This window comes from Triticum aestivum, chromosome 4A (genome assembly GCF_018294505.1).
Source record: "Triticum aestivum cultivar Chinese Spring chromosome 4A, IWGSC CS RefSeq v2.1, whole genome shotgun sequence".
Lineage (NCBI taxonomy): Eukaryota > Viridiplantae > Streptophyta > Magnoliopsida > Poales > Poaceae > Triticum > Triticum aestivum.
In genome coordinates, this window is record NC_057803.1 from 152,132,291 (window position 1) to 152,150,333 (window position 18,043).

Below are 18,043 nucleotides of genomic sequence, written 5' to 3' on the forward strand. Positions count from 1 at the left end.
AATCCGTGAGCGCGACGCGACGCCCTCGAGGAAAATGGAGTCGGCTGACCCCAGCGCCAAGAAGATGAGGCTCCCGCCAGCGATGACGCCTGTTGTAGATCCCACACCCGGCAGCGCGGGGAGAAGCGGTGACCCCACACCCACCGGATCCCAGGAACCCGTAGAATCTCGGGTGGACCCCATCAGCGATCTCCCGGATGCCATCCTTGGGGAGATCATCTCGCTTCTCCCCACCAAGGATTGCTGCCGCACCCAAGTCCTCTCAATTCGGTGGCGCCCTCTATGGCGCGCCATTCCCCTTAATCTTGACTGTCGTCAGCTATCTCTCTTCAATGATTTTGAAATCCCCAGAGCCATCATCTCCTCCTACCAGGACTCCGTTCAAAGCCTCTACATCCCGTCATGCTACCTGAGCAAGCATACCATGCCCTACACAGTGGACGCCTGGCTGGAATCCCCTGAATTCACAGAACTACAGCTGCTTGAGTTCTACTATTCCCCTGGAAATCACATACCACATACCAAACGCCATGAACTTGTGCCCTCAGCACCGATGTCCATCTCGTGGTTTTCGTCCTCTCTCCACACCGCCACCTTTGCCCAGTGCTACCTACCAGACAATCTGGTAGTAAACCTTCGACTCCCATTTCTCAAGAAACTTTCACTTGTGCGGGTTCGTATATCGGAGGCCTCATTGCACAGCATCATCCACTCCAGTTGCCCTGCACTGGAGTGCTTGGTGCTTGTTTTCACAGTTAGAACCGGTTGTCTCCAAATAAAGTCGCCTAACCTTGTAAGAATTGGAATTTCTTTTGACGGAAGGCAGCTCATCATCCAAGATGCCCCTTCACTTCAAAGGTTGATCCTTGATTCTAGTTATTCACCATTGCAAATAATCGTCCTCTCTGCGCCCAAACTAGAGACCTTGGGTGTAATACATGATCTTTGTGCTCATTTCAATATGGTGTTTGGCTCCACAGTTCTTCAGGTACTTTATATTATCATCTACACTTGTAACCACAAGCTGCATTTTAAGTTTCTGCGCATAATTTATATATCATCTTGGAGTACACATTTTGTACTAATATTATGTTCTATGCTCAATGAATAGTTTCTCCATGGATGGCCTATCAATGGTGCTGGATTTTGTTAAGATCTTATATATCCAAATGAATAGTTTTGATCTGAACAAGATTATTGGCTTGCTGCAATGCTTTCCATGTCTGGAGAAGTTGTATATAAAGGTGATAATTTCACACACATTGGAAGCCCGCATATAGTGTACTAGAATTAACCGTTCAGTTGTTGCTCTTTCGACACTCTTCTTTTAGACCTTAACTGTTTTCAATCTTCATGTCTATTTAGGCAACAGGACGGGGTAAGAAAGTTATAACCAATCGGTGGATTCGTAAGCATCGGGATTTTCTCACTTCTCATGAGATTCGATTGAAGACAATAACGCTAGAACGATATGTAGCCAACCATGCAAACACAAGATTTGTCATATTCTTCCTGCTGAATGCGAGGTTACTATTGTCCATCAGGCTTAAGTTTATCAGCAGCATGGTTTTGATAGATGGGTATGTCGAAGAGCAAAAAAAGAAGTTTCAGGTGGGCAAAAGAGCTTCTGAATGTGTCGGGCTTCTATTTACAACATATTGTGGTCATAATCCAATAAATTTTACGAGCCAGGATGTTCATTCTATGGACCTGACCGATCCATTTGACTATGACTGCCGAAAACAGTGCTGGAGTTAGATGTTGTTGCCCTTTTCAATCTGGTTTTTTTGTAAACCTGATGAACAATTAACCCTCGTGCTTTTGTACAATTTGTAAGATGGAGTTAGATGTTCCTGCCCTTTTCAACTCGGCTGTGACTGTCATATTTTCTTTGAAACAAGGCAAATGGCTTGCCATTCGTTTAATTTAGAGTGAAATATTGTAACAAATCCAAACCAAGGGAAATAACATCACTCTCGCCGGCTGCTTGAGCTCATTGTGCATTACAGAAGCCAAGTGATTAGCCCCCACCAGCACCCACAAACTTATTTCGAACTAGCACATCAAATGGGCTGTAAATTTTCATAGGAAAGGCTGCATGACCGTGACAGATTTGGATTCTGACATTTGGGACCCACGAGGAAATAGCCTATCCAAGGTGGTGTCGACTTACTAGCCAGTCAACAAATAATTCTACCTACCAGCCGTTGGATTGACATCCAACATCTGTCGTGTATCTTCTATCTCTTGTCTTCTTCTTCCTCCAATCGCCCAAACCAAACCACCCCGTCGGCTCCGTCTGCTCCCGCCTCCCATGGCTGGCTGCGCCTCCGCCGCCCTATCGTACATACCCTCCAACGTTGGCTAGTCCCTCCCTCTATTCCCCCACATGTCCTGTTATTCTCCGGCGATGTCAGCCCCAACACGCACCCGCGCCCGAACCAGTCAACCCTCGTACTCCCCTCCGCCTGCGACTGGACCGGTGCATCTTCAACGGCTCCTGTTCGTTCCGTCCGAGAACTCGCCATCGTCCTCCGCCTTGCGGCCTTGGTTCGCTTGCCGTGCGTGGTGCACCGCCCTCTTGCATTGTTAACGTCGTCAACAACCGAGAGGAACAAGGAGATGACTATACATGGAGAGGATGACAGTAGGGACCCACCAGCGTCATGGCAGTACGCAAGCAAGTGCCTCTATAGTACAAGCCCAAAAATATGGTTCCTCCTAATTGGTTGGACATCTGGGGCTCACAGCATTGTCAACGTAGTCAATAAACGAGAGAATTACACTACGAGCGGCTGACACCAGGGACCCAGCAAGTCATGCAGTTTTTTTGAGGAACAAGCAGTTGTTATTTATACTAGTTTTAGCGACGGATCAGGGTAACAACGGGGCTGTGCGGGGGCTGTGGCCCATCTAGCCATGGTTTTATTTATGTTTACCACATCATGAGCCCAGTTATGTTTTTTTCTTGCTGAGAATGGCTAGCCCAGTTCTATTTTTTTAAAGAAATACCCAAACATGGCCTACTTGCTTTATCGGCCCTGCTGGGCTGCAAATCTTTCAAGACGAGGATAGTTTCATTCGGTTTGCCTAGAAATGGGATGTACATTTTTAAAACACACCAAACCGGGAATTAGTTTCAATTTTTTTTCATTACAAGATCTTAAATTCCATTGATTATTATGCGTGGAAAATTATTTGGATTTTATATTTACATAAATTATTTTTCAAAAAAGTTTGAATGTGAATCGATATTTCAGGATTAAAACCAGTTGACCGCACGGAAATATGCAAAATTTCATATACTTTTTAACCATGGCCACAATATGGGGTGTGATGCTAACAAAAAGAAGATGGGCTCCAAAAAAATTCTTACGAATTAGCAAATGGGCTGTACATTATTAGAAATAATGGCAGATGGGTTGTATGTTGTTTTCCACATATTTGAGGCTGACTTGTGCGCCTACTACAGGTTGACACGTATGCTTTCATAAAAAAAAGGTTGACGCACATGCAACGCCCTGTCAACTTAGTCAACACACGAGAGCAGTGACTGTTGGATGTCCATCCAACGTCTGTCGTGCTTCTTCAATCTCTGCTCTTCATGCTCAAGCCGCTCAAACAAGCGCCGGCGGGACTGCCTGCTCCCTCCTCCCACGGCCGGCTATGCTGCCGCGCAGGCCTCACGGCCCCACCATACTCCTATCGCTGGCCTAGCCATCCCTCTACTCACCCACACCTGCTGTTATTCTCCGGCGACGGCAGACGAACTAGTAAACCCTCGTACTCCTCTGCGTGGAAACAACTGCCGAGTATTCCCTGGCTCTGTGTCGTTCCCTTCCTAGGCCTCGCCGTCGTCCACCGCCCTGGTGCTCTCGGCGCGGCCTGGTCAACGTGGTCAATGAACGACATCCATCGGAACTGGATTGTATGTGGAGAGGCTGATAGCTGGGTCCACGGCCGCACGCAAGGAAACGCCTCCTTATTACGCGCAAAATAATGATTCCTCCACCTGACAGCTAGGACCCACAAGAAGGGCCTTTGTATTTCGTGAAAAAAATGTTTCCCCCGCTGACAGGTCGGACCCACCAGCTATATCTTCGCATGCAAGGAAGTGCCTCCTTATTACGCCCAAAAAAATGAATACCCCCCTGCTAGCTGGGACCCACCATATTGTTGAGCTGACTTGTGGGCCTACTAAGTTGACAGGGACGGAGAGCTTTGTCAACTTAGTCAATACTCCAGTGACCGTATGATGTCCATCCAACGGCCATAGTGCTTCTTCAACCTATGGTCTTCTTGCTCCAGCCGCCCAAAGCAGCGCCGGTCGTGCCGCCTGTTCCTGCCTCCCGTGGCCGGCTGTGCTACCGCGGAGGCCTCACCGCCCCCATACTACTCCCACCACTGGCCAAGCCATCCCTCCACTCACCCACACCCCCTGTTATTCTGCGGCGACGGCAGCCTCACACTGCAGCCGAACCAGTGAACGCTCGTACTCCTCTCCGCGTGGGCATCCACTGCCACGTCTTGCACGGCTCCGCGTCGTCCCCTTCCTAGGCCTCGCCGTCGTCCACCGTCGTGGTGCTCTCGGCACGGCGTGGTCAATGTGGTCAACGACCGACTTCCATCGGAAGAGTACTGTACGTGGAGAGGCTGACAGCTGGGTCCACGGCAGCCACAAGGAAGTGCCTCCTTATTACGCGGAAAATAATTATTCCTCCACCTGACAGTGGGGACCCACCAGACGGGCCACTAGTATTTTGCAGAAAAAATCGTTTCCCCCTAACTCCTGGGACCCACCGGACGGGCCACCGTATTTCGCGAAAAAAACGATCCTCCCGCTGTGAGCTCGGACCCACCGGAAGTGCCTCCTTATTATGCACAAAAAAATGAATACTCCCCCGGCTAGCTAGGACCCACCTTTTTGGGAGGCTGACTTGTGGGCCTACTAAGTTGATGGGGACGAAGGGCTTTGTCAACTTAGTCAATATGAACGATTCTAGCTCCAGTGACTGTACGATGTCCATCCAACGGCCATAGTGCTTCTTCAACCACTGGTCTTCTTGCTCCAGCCGCCCAAAGCAGCGCCGGTCGTGTCGCATGCTCCTGCCTGCCGTGGCCGGCTGTGCTGCCGCAGAGGCCTCGCTGCCCCCTACAATTCCCACCGCTAGCCAGGCCCTGCGGCGACGACAGCCTCACACCGCAGCCGAACCAGTGAACCCTCGTAGTCCTCTCTGCGTAGGCTTCCACTGCCGCATCGTCCCCTTCCTAGGCCTCGCCGTCATCCACCGCCGTGGTGCTCTCTGCGCAGCGTGGTCAATGTAGTCAAGGAACGACTTCAATCGGAAGAGTATTGTACGTGGAGAGGCTGATAGCTGGGTCCACGGCCACAGCCCAGTTTTTTTGTGATTTGCCAAGTAAGTCGCTTTGTCAGGCCTATTGGGCTGCAATTCTTTCAAGACGGGGAGAGCTTTCATTCAGCTGGCCGAGAAAATGGCCCATCAGTAATGAGAAATGGGTTGTACATTTTTAAAACACATCAAACCGGCGATTATTTTCAAATATCTTTTTTTCATTTCAAGATTTTAAATTACATTAATTTTTATGCGTGGAGAATTTGTTGGATTTTATATTGATATGCATTTATTTTTTAAATCAGTTTGAATGTGAGTCAAAATTTCGGGATTAAAAACAGTTCGGACTGCACCGAAATATGCAAAATTTCATATAATTTTTTAACAGTTGCCACAATATGGGCTGTAATGCTAACAAAAAGAATACGGGCTCCAAAAAAAGCCTTAAGAATTAGCAAATGGGCTGTAAATTATTAGAAATAATGGCAGATGGGTTGTATGCTGTTTTCCACAGATTTGAGGCTTTCCTAAAAAAAGGTTGACGCACAAGCACTGACTGTTGGATGTCCATCCAACGGCTGTCGTCCTTCTTCAATCTCTGCTCTTCCTGCTCCAGCCGCTCAAACAAGCGCCGGCGGGACTGCCTGCTCCCTCCTCCTCGCAGCCGGCTGTTGCTGCCGTGCAGGCCTCACCGCCCGACCGTACTCCCATCGCTGGCCAACCCATCCCTCTACTCACCCACACCTACTAAGTTGACGGGGACGGAGGGCTTTGTCAACTTAGTCAATATGCACGATTCTAGGTCCAGTGACCGTACAATGTCCATCCAACGGTCGTAGTGCTTCTTCAACCTCTGGTCTTTTTGCTCCAGCCGCCCAAACCAGTGTCGGTCGTGCCTCGTGCTCCTGCCTCTCGTGGCCGGCTGCGATGTGGCGGAGGCCTCACCGCCCCTACTACTCCCACCGCTGGCCAGGCCATCCCTCTACTCACCCACACCCCCTATTATTCTGCGGCGACGACAGCCTCACACCGCAGCGAACTAGTGAACCCTCGTACTCCTCTACGCGTGGGCATCCACTACTGCGTCTTCCCCGACTCCGCGTCATCCCCTTCCTAGGCCTTGTCGTCGTCCACCACCCTGGTGCTCTCGCGCGGCATGGTCAACATGGTCAAGGAACGGGTTCCATCGGACGTGGACTGTACGTGGAGAGGCTGACAGCTGGGTCCAGGGCCGCAGCAAGGAAGTGCCTCCTTATTACGTGCAAAATAATTATTCCTCCACCTGACAGTGGGACCCACCGAACGGGCCACCGTATTTCGCCCCCCTGACTGCTGGGACCCACCAGCTACATCTTCGCAGGCAAGGAAGTGCCTGACAGTCGGGACCCACCTGGTCGAAGCGTACATAGCGTTGTCATTCTGGTCGCGAACGTGTACGTACATACTGGTCGATGTAGAGGCGAGCACGTGTCGTAGTAGAGGCGCGCACATGTCGTAGTAGAGGCGCGCATGTAGCATATACACGTACGCACAGCGGCCGGGGTGCAAGAAAGAAAATATGGCCACGTATGTGTACATACAGGCAGGGTCTCGAACGCCTACTCGTGCATATGTACGGCCAGGGCTCGTGTACATTGCTGGGTCGGAACGGAGAAACAGCATCGTCGTCATGTTCATGGGGAGGCAATGGAATGCGTCGTGTTCATCGGGAGGCAACGGAATGCGTCGTGTTCATCGGGAGGGCTTGGAGGGAACAGGCGATGGAAATGAGGCCTGGTGTACCGCAGAACGGAGGAAACGGCCTTGTGTTCGACTGGCCACGTTCGAAACGGGATCCTGTTCATCGGGAGGGGTCTGGCGTACCGCAAAACGGAGGAAACGGACCTCCTACGGTCGAAATGGGGGTCCTGTTGATCGGGAGGGGTGTGGCGTACCGCAAAACGGACGAAACGGACTTGTGTTGGAGCACTACGGTCGAAACAGGGGTCTTGTTCATCGGGAGGGGTGTGGCATACCGCAAAATGGGACTCCACGAGATACTGTTCATCTCCACCGTCGACCTCCTCCAGCCTCCACGGGCTCCTGTTCATCCAGCCTCCACCGCGCGCTACTCCACCGGCTACTGTTCAACCACCTCTCCACCGTCTACTGTTCATCCAGCCCTCCACACCACGGGGGCCTGTTCAACCACCCCTCCATAGGCACCCCTCCACCGTCTACTGTTCATCCAGGCCTCCACACCACGGGGTCCTATTCAATCACCCCTCCACCATCTACTGTTCATCCAGCCCTCCACACCACGGGGTCCTGTTCATCCACCCCTCCACGGGCACCCCTCCACCGTCTACTGTTCATCCAGCCCTCCACCACACCACAGAGTCCTGTTCATCCAGAGGGAATGCCACCGGTCACTGTTCATCCAAACCCCCCCCCCCCGCAACACTCACTGTTCATCCTATCGATCGGCTTTAATTAGCAGCAGTAGCGAAGGAATCTCTCGATCGGGTTCAGTTAACAGCCATCGATTGAACGCTCGGGTTTAGTAACGCGTAGCCTGCTGTGCAATCGCTCGGGTTCAGTTAGAGCCCAATGCCTCACTCGGGTTCAGTTAGAGCCAATGCCTCGCACACACGCGCGTACGTGTACAAGAGAAACACGCATCGCTCGGCCCCCGACCTCCCACCGTAACCGGGAACTCCCCAAAATTTTCCTCCCCCTCGCTTCTACCATGTTTTTTTCCATCATGGACGGCCCAAAGAATGTCATGCAGCTGCGTCTCCGGCCCGCCCAGGACGAAAAGCCCATTTTCTGTCATGATTTTTTGTCATAGAAGTAGGAGCCCACCACATCTATGATGATACCGGGTTTTGTCACAATTATCGTCATAGAAGTGTCATATGTATGACAGAAAAAAATTTCGTTCAGCCCAAAATGTCATGGATGTGTCTTTTTTTGTAGTGCTGGTGCTTGCTGCCCCAATCAGCAAAGAGCCTCTACTGCTGTATATCGCTGCCACTGGACAAGTTGTTAGCACATTGCTCACAGTCGAGCGGGAAGAAGAAGGCAAAGCCTACAAAGTTCAATGCCCTGTGTACTATATTTTTGAAGTCCTGCGTCCATCCAAGCAAAGGTATCTACATCATCAGAAGCTTGTCTATAGGATTTATTTGACGAGGAAGAAAGTTGCACATTACTTCGCAAACCACTCGGTTTCAGTCGTCAGCGATGCCCCATTATCAGAGATATTGAACAATCGAGATGCAACTGGTCGAGTGGCCAAATGGGCAATTGAACTTCTTCCTTTGGATATCAAGTTCGAACCAAAAAGCCGATTAAGTCTCAGGCAATAACAGATTTTCTCGACGAGTGGATTGAGCAGCAGCAGTCGAAACATTGGACTATGTTCTTTGATTGGTCTAAGATGTTGACCGGTTCTGGTGCTGGAGTGGTCCTGGTATCCCCTAGAGGTGACAAGCTCAGTTATGTCCTTTAGATTCACTTCGACTCCTCAAACAATGAAGTTGAGTATGAGGCACTTCTATATGGGTTGCGTATGGCCATCTTACTCGGCGTCCGTCGCCTGATGGTCTACGGCGACTCAGATTTGGTGGTCAATCAGGTAATGAAGGAGTGGGATATCAGGAGCCCTGCCATGACTGGTTACTGCAATGCAGTGAGAAAATTACAGAAGAAGTTCGAAGGGTTGGAACTCCATTACATACCCCGACTCAACAATCAAGCATCTAACGATCTGGCGAAGATAGGTTCCACTCGGAAGCCTATTCCCAGTAATGTGTTCTTGGAGCATCTCCACACCCCATTAGTTCAAGAGGATCCCTTTATGGAGGAGCCCTCGCAACCGATAAGTTCAACCAATTGGACTGAGATTGAAGTTCCAGCAGTAGTCGACTTGATCATGGAGGTTTTAGCGATCACTCCCGACAGGACGGTGCCACATATTGCATATCTGCTCAGGCAAGAGCTCCCAAAAGATGAAGATGAGGCCCACCAGATCATCCGCGAATCCAAAGCCTTCATGGTGATAAGTGGACAACTTTACAGAGAAAGAGTTACTGGGGTAGCTCAGCGTTGCATCTCCCCAGAAGAAGGTCGACTGATCCTAAATGAGATCCACTCGGGGACCTGTGGTTACCACGCGTCCTCTCGGACCATCGTGGCCAAAGCATACCGAGCAGGATTCTACTGGCCACGAGTGAATGAGATGGCTAAAGATATAGTCGACAAGTGCGAAGGCTGCCAATTTTACTCAAACATGTCTCACAAGCCTGCGTCTTTCTTCAAAACCATTCCACTCGTCTGGCCATTTGCAGTTTGGGAGTTGGACATGGTTGGACCTTACAAGACTAGCAGAAGCGGATTCACTCATTTGCTCGTAGCAGTCGGCAAGTTCACCAAGTGGGTCGAGGCCAATCCTATCAAGAATCTTGACTCAAGAACGGCCATTGGTTTCATCAGAGAGCTGATATTCAGATATGAAGTCCCTCACAGCATTATCATAGATAACGGCTCCAACTTTGATTCTGATGAGTTCCGAGCATTCTGCGCTTCCCAAGGCACTCGGGTCGATTATGCATCCGTTGCACACCCGCAGTCGAATGGACAGGCTGAAAGAGCAAATGGCTTGATCCTACAAGGGCTGAAACCCCGTTTGATGCGCGATCTCAAGCATGAAGCTGGTGCTTGGGTAACTGAATTACCATATGTCTTATTGGGATTGAGAGCGACTCCTAACCGGTCGACTGATCGAACCCCTTTCTTAATGGTATATGACGCTAAAGCCATACTTCTGAGTGAGTGGAACTCTTCTCAGAAGCTGAGGCAGAATAGGCATGCCAGGATGCAGTTGATCTCCTAGAAGAAGAACGAGAGATGGCTCTGATCCGGTCAATCATCTATCAACAAGACATGCGCCGATTCCATGCCTGAAATATAAGAGACCAGACATTTCAGGAAGGAGACCTTGTGCTCCAAGTGCACCAGAAATGATCCCACAAGCTCGCTCAGGCCTAGGAAGGGCCCTTCATCATCACCAAGGTTCTCCACAACGGGGCGTACCACCTTCAAAATGTAGCCAAGAAAGAAGATGAGCCACGCTCGTGGAATGCGGATCTGCTCCGCTGCTTTTATACCTAAACACTCGGATCATCGAGTTGTAGTAAGAGTCCTTCAGATTGTTTATCAAAGACATGGTTTTCGTAGTATCTCAAAGATTGTTTCCGCATAAACTTGTGTGTTCAAATCCCCCAGTGGGTGTCTTAGCTGCGAACCCGATTCGCCTAAGTTTCAAAAAACACTCCGAGTGAAGGGCAACCCTCTCACTCGGGGGCTTAGCTGCGACCCCGTACTCACCTAAGTTTCAGAAAACACTCCGAGTGAAGAGCAACCCTCTCACTCGGGGGCTTAGCTGCGATCCTGTACTCACCTAGGTTTCAAAAAACACTCCAAGAGAAGAGCAACCCTCTCACTCGGGGGCTTAGCTGCGATCCCGTACTCGCCTAAGTTTCAAAAAACATTCCGTGTGAAGAGCAACCCTCTCACTCAGGGGCTTAGCTATGATCCCGTACTCACCTAAGTTTCAAAAAACACTCCGAGTGAAGAGCAACCCTCTCACTTGGGGGCTTAGCTGCGATCCCGTACTCGCCTAAGTTTCAAAAAACACTCCAAGTGAATATAAACCCTCCCACTCGAGGGCTTAGCTGTGATCACGTACTCCCCTAACTTTCAAAAAACACTCTGAGTGAAGAGCAACCCTCTCACTCGGGGGCTTAGTTGTGATCCCATACTCGCCTAAGTTTCAAAAAAAACACTCCGAGTGAAGAGCAACCCTCTCACTCGGGGGCTTAGTTGCGATCCCGTACTCGCCTAAGTTTCAAAAAAAACACTCCGGGTGAAGAGCAACCCTCTCACTCGAGGGCTTAGCTGCGATCCCATACTAGCTTAAGTTTCAAAAAAACATTCTGAGTGAAGAGCAACCCTCTCACTCTGGGGCTTAGCTGCCATCCCGTACTCACCTAAGTTTCAAAAAGCACTCCAAGTGAAGAGCAACCCTCTCACTCGGGGGCTTAGCTATGATCCCGTACTCGCCTAAGTTTCAAAAAATGCTCCAAGTGAAGAGCAACCCTCTCACTCGGGGACTTAGATGCGATCCCGTATTCGCCTAAGTTACTAAACATGCTCTGAGTGTAGAGCAACCCTCTCACTCGGGGGCTTAGCTACAATCCTGCACTCGCCTAAGTTACAAAATATACTCCGAGTGAAGAGCAACCCTCTCACTCGGAGGCTCGGCCACGCACCCTAAGCAATGCCACAAGTACAATGTCTGGTTGCACTCTAAGCTGCGCCACAAGTACAACGTCTTGTTGCACTCTGAGATGCGCCACAAGTATAACGTATGGTTGCACTCTGAGCTGCGCCACAAGTACAACGTATGGTTGCACTGTGAGCTGCCCCACAAGTACAACGTATGGTTGCACTCCGAACTGCACTATAAGTACAACATCTATTTCGAGTGAAGAGCGATCCTCTCACTCGGAGATTCAGCTGCGATTCTAAATTCGCCCGAGTCAAGAAATCTAAAGATAATAAAGACAAAGTGACGACATTCAAAAGAAGAATCAAGTTCAGATAAATCCAGCAAGGTTCAGGACCACCAGCAGAAGTACTCGAGCACCAAGCCCGAAAGAGTTTAATGATTATAGAATCACTCGGCATTCCGAGGCAAACGAAGTCAAGATATCAAGTTTTTCACTTGGCAGGAGGAGGACTTATTGGCTCGACAAAGCTGTCCAAATCAATGTCGTCCGTGAAATAAGTGGCTGTGTCGTTGAAGGTCTCCATGAAAGATTGGAATTGAAGCTTCTTGGTGTTGGCAACCTTGATAGCCGCCAGCTTCTCTTCCTTGACTTCCTTACAATGGACGCGAAGGAGTGATAAAGCCACGTCAACACCGCAATGGGCAGCTGACTTCTTCCACGCCTGCATTCGCTCTGGGATGCTATTAAGTCGAGTCATCAGTGACTCGAGATTGTTCAGAAGCACATCCTTTGGCCATAACTCCTTGTTGATCCAGGACAGCGCGACCTTCAGTTGAGAAACGTAATCCAAGACACTAGCGAAGCATGATTCCAGTCGCAGCATGTTCATCGCAACTTCGTCCTTGACAGGGGAGTTGATAGGATCCAGACCCGTCTCGATCCGCCCAGTTTCTTCCTCGAAGTTCTGACAGAATTCTGCGTGCACAGAAAAGTAATGAATTGGCAGTTGCATGGTGAAGAAGTTTTGTGCAATCAGTCGGATAAAGAAAAATACCTTCAAGCATGAGGAACATCTTCTTGGCAAGACCTCCTAGATAAGTTTCCAGTTTTTCTCTCTTCCGAGTGAGAGCATCAACTTTGTTAGCCAAGGCTACCTTCTCCTCCTTCAGCTACACGACTTCTTTCTTCACTTCATCAATAGCAGTTTTCAACTTGGCATTCTCTTCTTCCAACTTCCCAACTGAAGCCAGCTTCTTGTCAGCAAGTTATGTCTTCTCCCGCGCCGTCTTCTGCGCCGCTGCAAGTTCAAAGGTCCTTCTGCTCCAGAGCCTGCTTCATTTTGTCTAGAGAAATAGCATTCTTTAGACAAGCTTGGAGTTGACGGTTTTCACTATGCACAACTGTTCGAGGGGAATCAATCGGTTCAAAGGATGAAAGGAAAAAGATCACAAGGCAGTAACTTCATCCTGGGCTTTCTACAATTCTTCTTGGCCAATTCCAGATCGAGGTTGAGTTCGATTTGCTTCTTCTCCAAATCAGCAAATTTGGTTCCAAGCTCACAAGATTTCTTGTCACAACCCTAGAATTGTTTGCAATAGTTGCATAAGAGAGCATCCATGCATCATGTCTAATTTTCTGAAAGTTGAATTGAGGTTTGTTGAAACCCTCAGAAATCAGTTCAAAAATAACCAACTTTAAAAATCTTCTCAAATGAGTCCAATAAAATGTTCCTGTTAATCCATAGAATTATTGGCAAGAGCTAAAATTCAAACCAATATTTTTATGAGCTCAGAAACATTTATTTTGGCCATTTGAATTAATCCAATAATTATTTGCTTGGGATTTATATTTAATATATATTAAATATAACTTCAATAATTCTGGAAGTTTGTGAGTGGCTTTGTATATATTTTAGCAAGCCATATAATAACCTACAGAATTTATGAAAATGATTTAGTGGCTAAAACTAAATCAAAACAGAGAGGAAATAAAATAGAAAGCAGTAAATAGAAAACAGAGAAGGAGGGAGTACCTGTGCCTTACCTGGCAGAAGAGGCCCAGCCCATGAGGGGCTGGGTGGTCTTCTTCCTCTTGCCAGGAGGACAGGCAGGTGCGTGGCGAGCGCGTCGACGACGCCTTGCCACCTCCTGCTTCAGTCGCACAACCCCGGCCCTCCAGACGTGCCACGGAGACTGCTCGATGCGGACGAGCACGAGCAATGCGTAGATGCCCACCGCCGCGGGTTTGGTCGCCCGTGGGCGAAACCCGAGCCTCGCCGCCGCGTTTGCTCGTCATCGGTGGCTAAATGCCGGCCTAACAACTAATTAGCACTAAGCTAATGACCCACAAACTCACAGACATGTGGGCCCCGCTGCCTAATTAACTCTGGTTTAGTTTTTGTTTAGATTAAACTAACCACATGGGCCCCATAGGTCAGTTTGACACGGCCACGTCACACGTTGACCGACCCCACACGTCAGTGCTGACTTGCTGACGTGGCTGTTGACCTGACCCCACATGTCGGTGACCCAGACAGCACAGTGTGACTGACCAATGGACCCCACTGGTCAGGTTTGACCTGGTCAGCCGCAGTTGACCTGCTGACATCACAGTGATGCTATGTTGACGCAATAAGTATTTTCTGGATTTATTTTTATATAGGAAATTCCAGAAAATGTTGCAAACTTCAAAAATTCATGGAAATTAATCTGTAACTCCAAATGCAAAGATTTATATATGAAAAATGATCAAAAAATCCAATCTATCCATCTGTACTGGTTTCATGCATGTTTAAACAAGTTAACTTGATGTTTAGTGCAAAAACATGATAAACACTATTTAAGATCACAAATGAGTTTGAACTTTGAATCTTTGGTTAAAAATAGCTCAAACCCATCTGGTTGTAGTTGCATTAGCCCAACACACTCATTTTACCATGTCATGATCATGCATCATATTGTGCATTGCATTGACTGTGTTTCTTTCGCTGTTGCCGGTATTTGTCCCCTCTCGATAGACGTGGTTTCGACGATGAGTTCGATGACACCGATGAAGAGCTATAATATCTTTAGAAGTGCCAGGCAAGCACAACCCCCTTGTTCATTCCGATACAATCCCACTCTCTCGCTCCTGCTCTCTTTTACTGCATTAGGACAACAACGATTCATCTGTTACTTGTTGCGGTAGTTGAACCCCTTATCCTTTGCATGACCTGTCATTGCCATAGTAAATAGATGAAACCCACTAGCATGAGTAGGAGTCGTTTGAGCCCTGATGTGCCTACTCATGCATGCTTGTTTGTCATGCCTGCTATTGCATAGAGTTGTGTCAGGTCTGATTCATCAGGTATGAATCGGAGGTGTGTGAACATATCCTACTGTGTGTGAGCTAAGTGTGTGAACATGTTTTGGTAAAGGTAGTGGTGAGAGGCCATGTAGGAGTACATGGTGGGTTGTCTCATTGAAACCGTCCTCAGGAACTGAGTTCTGTGTCTGTGATCCATGAACAGCTACTACCACTCATTGGGATCCTTAATTGACCCTCTCGGCTTCTTAATCACCCTAGTACTCTATCCAGGAGTTGCAACTAGTTTCTGGTGTTTGTAGGTTATGTGTTGGCGGCCGTGCGTAGCACTGACCCTAGGGGTGGGCTATGATGCGGTAGATACACCGTGGCACGGTGTACCGGGCTCCCGTTTGGTGTCTCGGGAACCCTGTTCACAACTTTCGGGGCCGTATGTGGAAACCTCGGCCGGACTCCCTGCGGATGGAACCTGGATAGGCGATAAACCTGGACTAGAGACTTAAGTGTTTAGGTAGGTCGTGGCCGACACCCTCGTTGGGCTTCCGCTTGAAGGTTGCTGAGTACATGTCGTGTAAACGACGGTAAGTGGTGGGAGCGTGTGTGAAGAAGTACACCCCTGCAGGGTTATCAATATCTATTCGAATAGCCGGATTCCTCGGATATGGAAACTTGGACCCCTTGCATAGTTCATAGACAAGTGAAAGTGGATACTCTAAAACTCGCAAGATAAGTGTGAGTGCTACGGATGGCCTTCTTGTAGGGAGACGGGAGCGGATCCATAGTGGTGTATTGAATGGTGAATATGTGGACTCGTGTGCGCCACCTCAAAAGAGTTTCTTGTAGTCGTAGTTCAGGTTAGCCACTGGGTCAAAGCTGGCTTGCTGCAGTTAAACTCCACTACCCCTTTGTTGATACCGGTGCATATGTAGTTAGTTCTGATGTAAGTCTTGCTGAGTACAATTGTACTCACGTTTGCTTAATTTATGTTTTGCAGAGAGACGTCAGTCTCGCTAGTAGTTCCGTGTGGGCTTCGACGTTTAGCTTGCTACCTCAGCTATGATCTTGTGCCCTCGGCAGGATCTGGTAGATAGTCAGGCTTCTTAGTCTCTTTCATTTGTAGATGTCTGTACTCAGGCATGTTAAGCTTCCGCATGCGCTTTGATTTGTATGCTATGATTGTTGGGTCATGTCACATCCCTAGCTGCTGGTAGTGCTCTAGGCTAGCTTCATGTGTGCATCATGACTATATTTTCGAAACTTGAACTGAGGAATTTTGGAAGCCTCAAAAACTTAAATAAAAGAGGGGCAAAAACCCTAGAAATCTCATTCATTGCTCCAAAATGCTCTTCTTAAATGTTTGATAATTTTTGGTAAGGGTTCTGGTCCCAACCAAAATATTGAACATTTTTAAGGAATTATTTTTGGGACTTTGGATTTAATTCATTAGCTATTTGAATTTGAATTATATTCATATAATTAGAATATAATTTCAAATACCCCTGAAATATTTTATAAGCTTTTGGAAAAGTCCCTCTAGCAATATAAAATATTCAGAGGAGTTTTTGGCATTGTTTGAATTATTTTAAATTCAAAATAGTGGCAAAATAAATTAAATAAAACAAAACAAAACAGAATAGAAATAAATAGAAAGGGAGAGAAGGCCACCTGGGCCACCTACCTGGCGCCACTTACCTGGCCCAGCTCCCCCAACGGCCCAGCCCACCGCCGCCCCCCTCCCCTGTCGTCTTCCTCCCTGCCAGGAGGACGGACACCGTGACGCCGCCGCGCGCGCCACCTCCACCCTGCTCGGCCACCTCCTGCTTCCCCCGGTCTCCCTAGCGACGCCACGACGACGCCTCGTGTCCCCTCGCTCCTCTTCCTCCCTCGCTGCTCCCTCTCTCTTCCCCGAACACTCTCCCCCTCCTCTGTTCCCCTCACCGAACGCGCCCGCCGCCGCCGACGAGAACCACCGCGGCCATGGTCTCTCCCTCGTTCCCTTGAGCAGCCCAGAGGCTCCGCCTCGACCCCCTCTTCCTCCCCACCGATCCACGGACCTCCGGAAGCCCTGGATGCTGCCAGCTTCGCCGTTCCCCTCCTCGGCCACCGCGGATCGCCGCCGTCAAATCCGCCCCCGTCCGGCCTCCCTCAAGCTCGCCGTCCACCTCTACAGGGTCTACGTGAGCTCTCCGTCCGTTTCCCCCTCTCTGTTTCGTCGTTCGCGCGCCGTAGCTAGGTTATCCACCGCGGTCGAGAGCTTCTCGCCGCCGGCCATGGCGTGGCCGTGGCCACAGCCACCGCAGCTCGCTCCCGAGCCCACCGTCGTGCTCATCGCAACCCCAGGAGGCCGCAGCGCCCTTCCGTTTCCCCTCTTGTGCACCGTAGCGCCGTTCCCGCCAACGCCCGAGGTCCGGCAGCCGCTGAGCTCGACGCCGGCGAGGATTACGGCCGCCCTAGCTTCTCCCGTTTGCCCTGTTAGATGCGCGCGAGCCTGGGCATTCCGTAGATGCCCTCCGCCAGCCATTTGGTCGCCGGAGCAAGAAACCCGAAGGCCTCCGCCGCCTCGGCCTCGCCGGCGACTCAACGCCGGCGGGATTGAGTCCTTTGACCAGGGGTTTGACCTCCCCTGGGTCTATGACAGGTGGGCCCCCGCCATCAGGTGATTAGTTTAAGCTAATCACCACCTAAGCTAACCCCCTGACACTGACATGTGGGCCCTAGTGCCCCTAATCTTTAATTAAACTAAACTAACCCCCCCTGTCTAACCTGTGTCACTGACGTGTGGCCCCCACACGTCAGGTTTGACTCTGGGCGACCCAGTTGACCTGCTGACCTCAGCCTTACGCCATGCTGACGCAATATTCCTTTTCTGGAATTTAGTTCATTTTATAAATATTCAGGAAATTCCAGAAATTTGTAAAAACTTCTAAAAATCATAGAAATTCAACCGTAACTCCAAATTAGATAATTTATATATGAAAAATTATCAGAAAAATTCAAGGAATCCATCTGTACCATTTTCATGCATGTTAGAACAACTTATAGCTGCTGTTTAGCACAAATCAATTAAATGGCATTTGAATAATCACATATGGAGTTTGAATTTGAATCTTG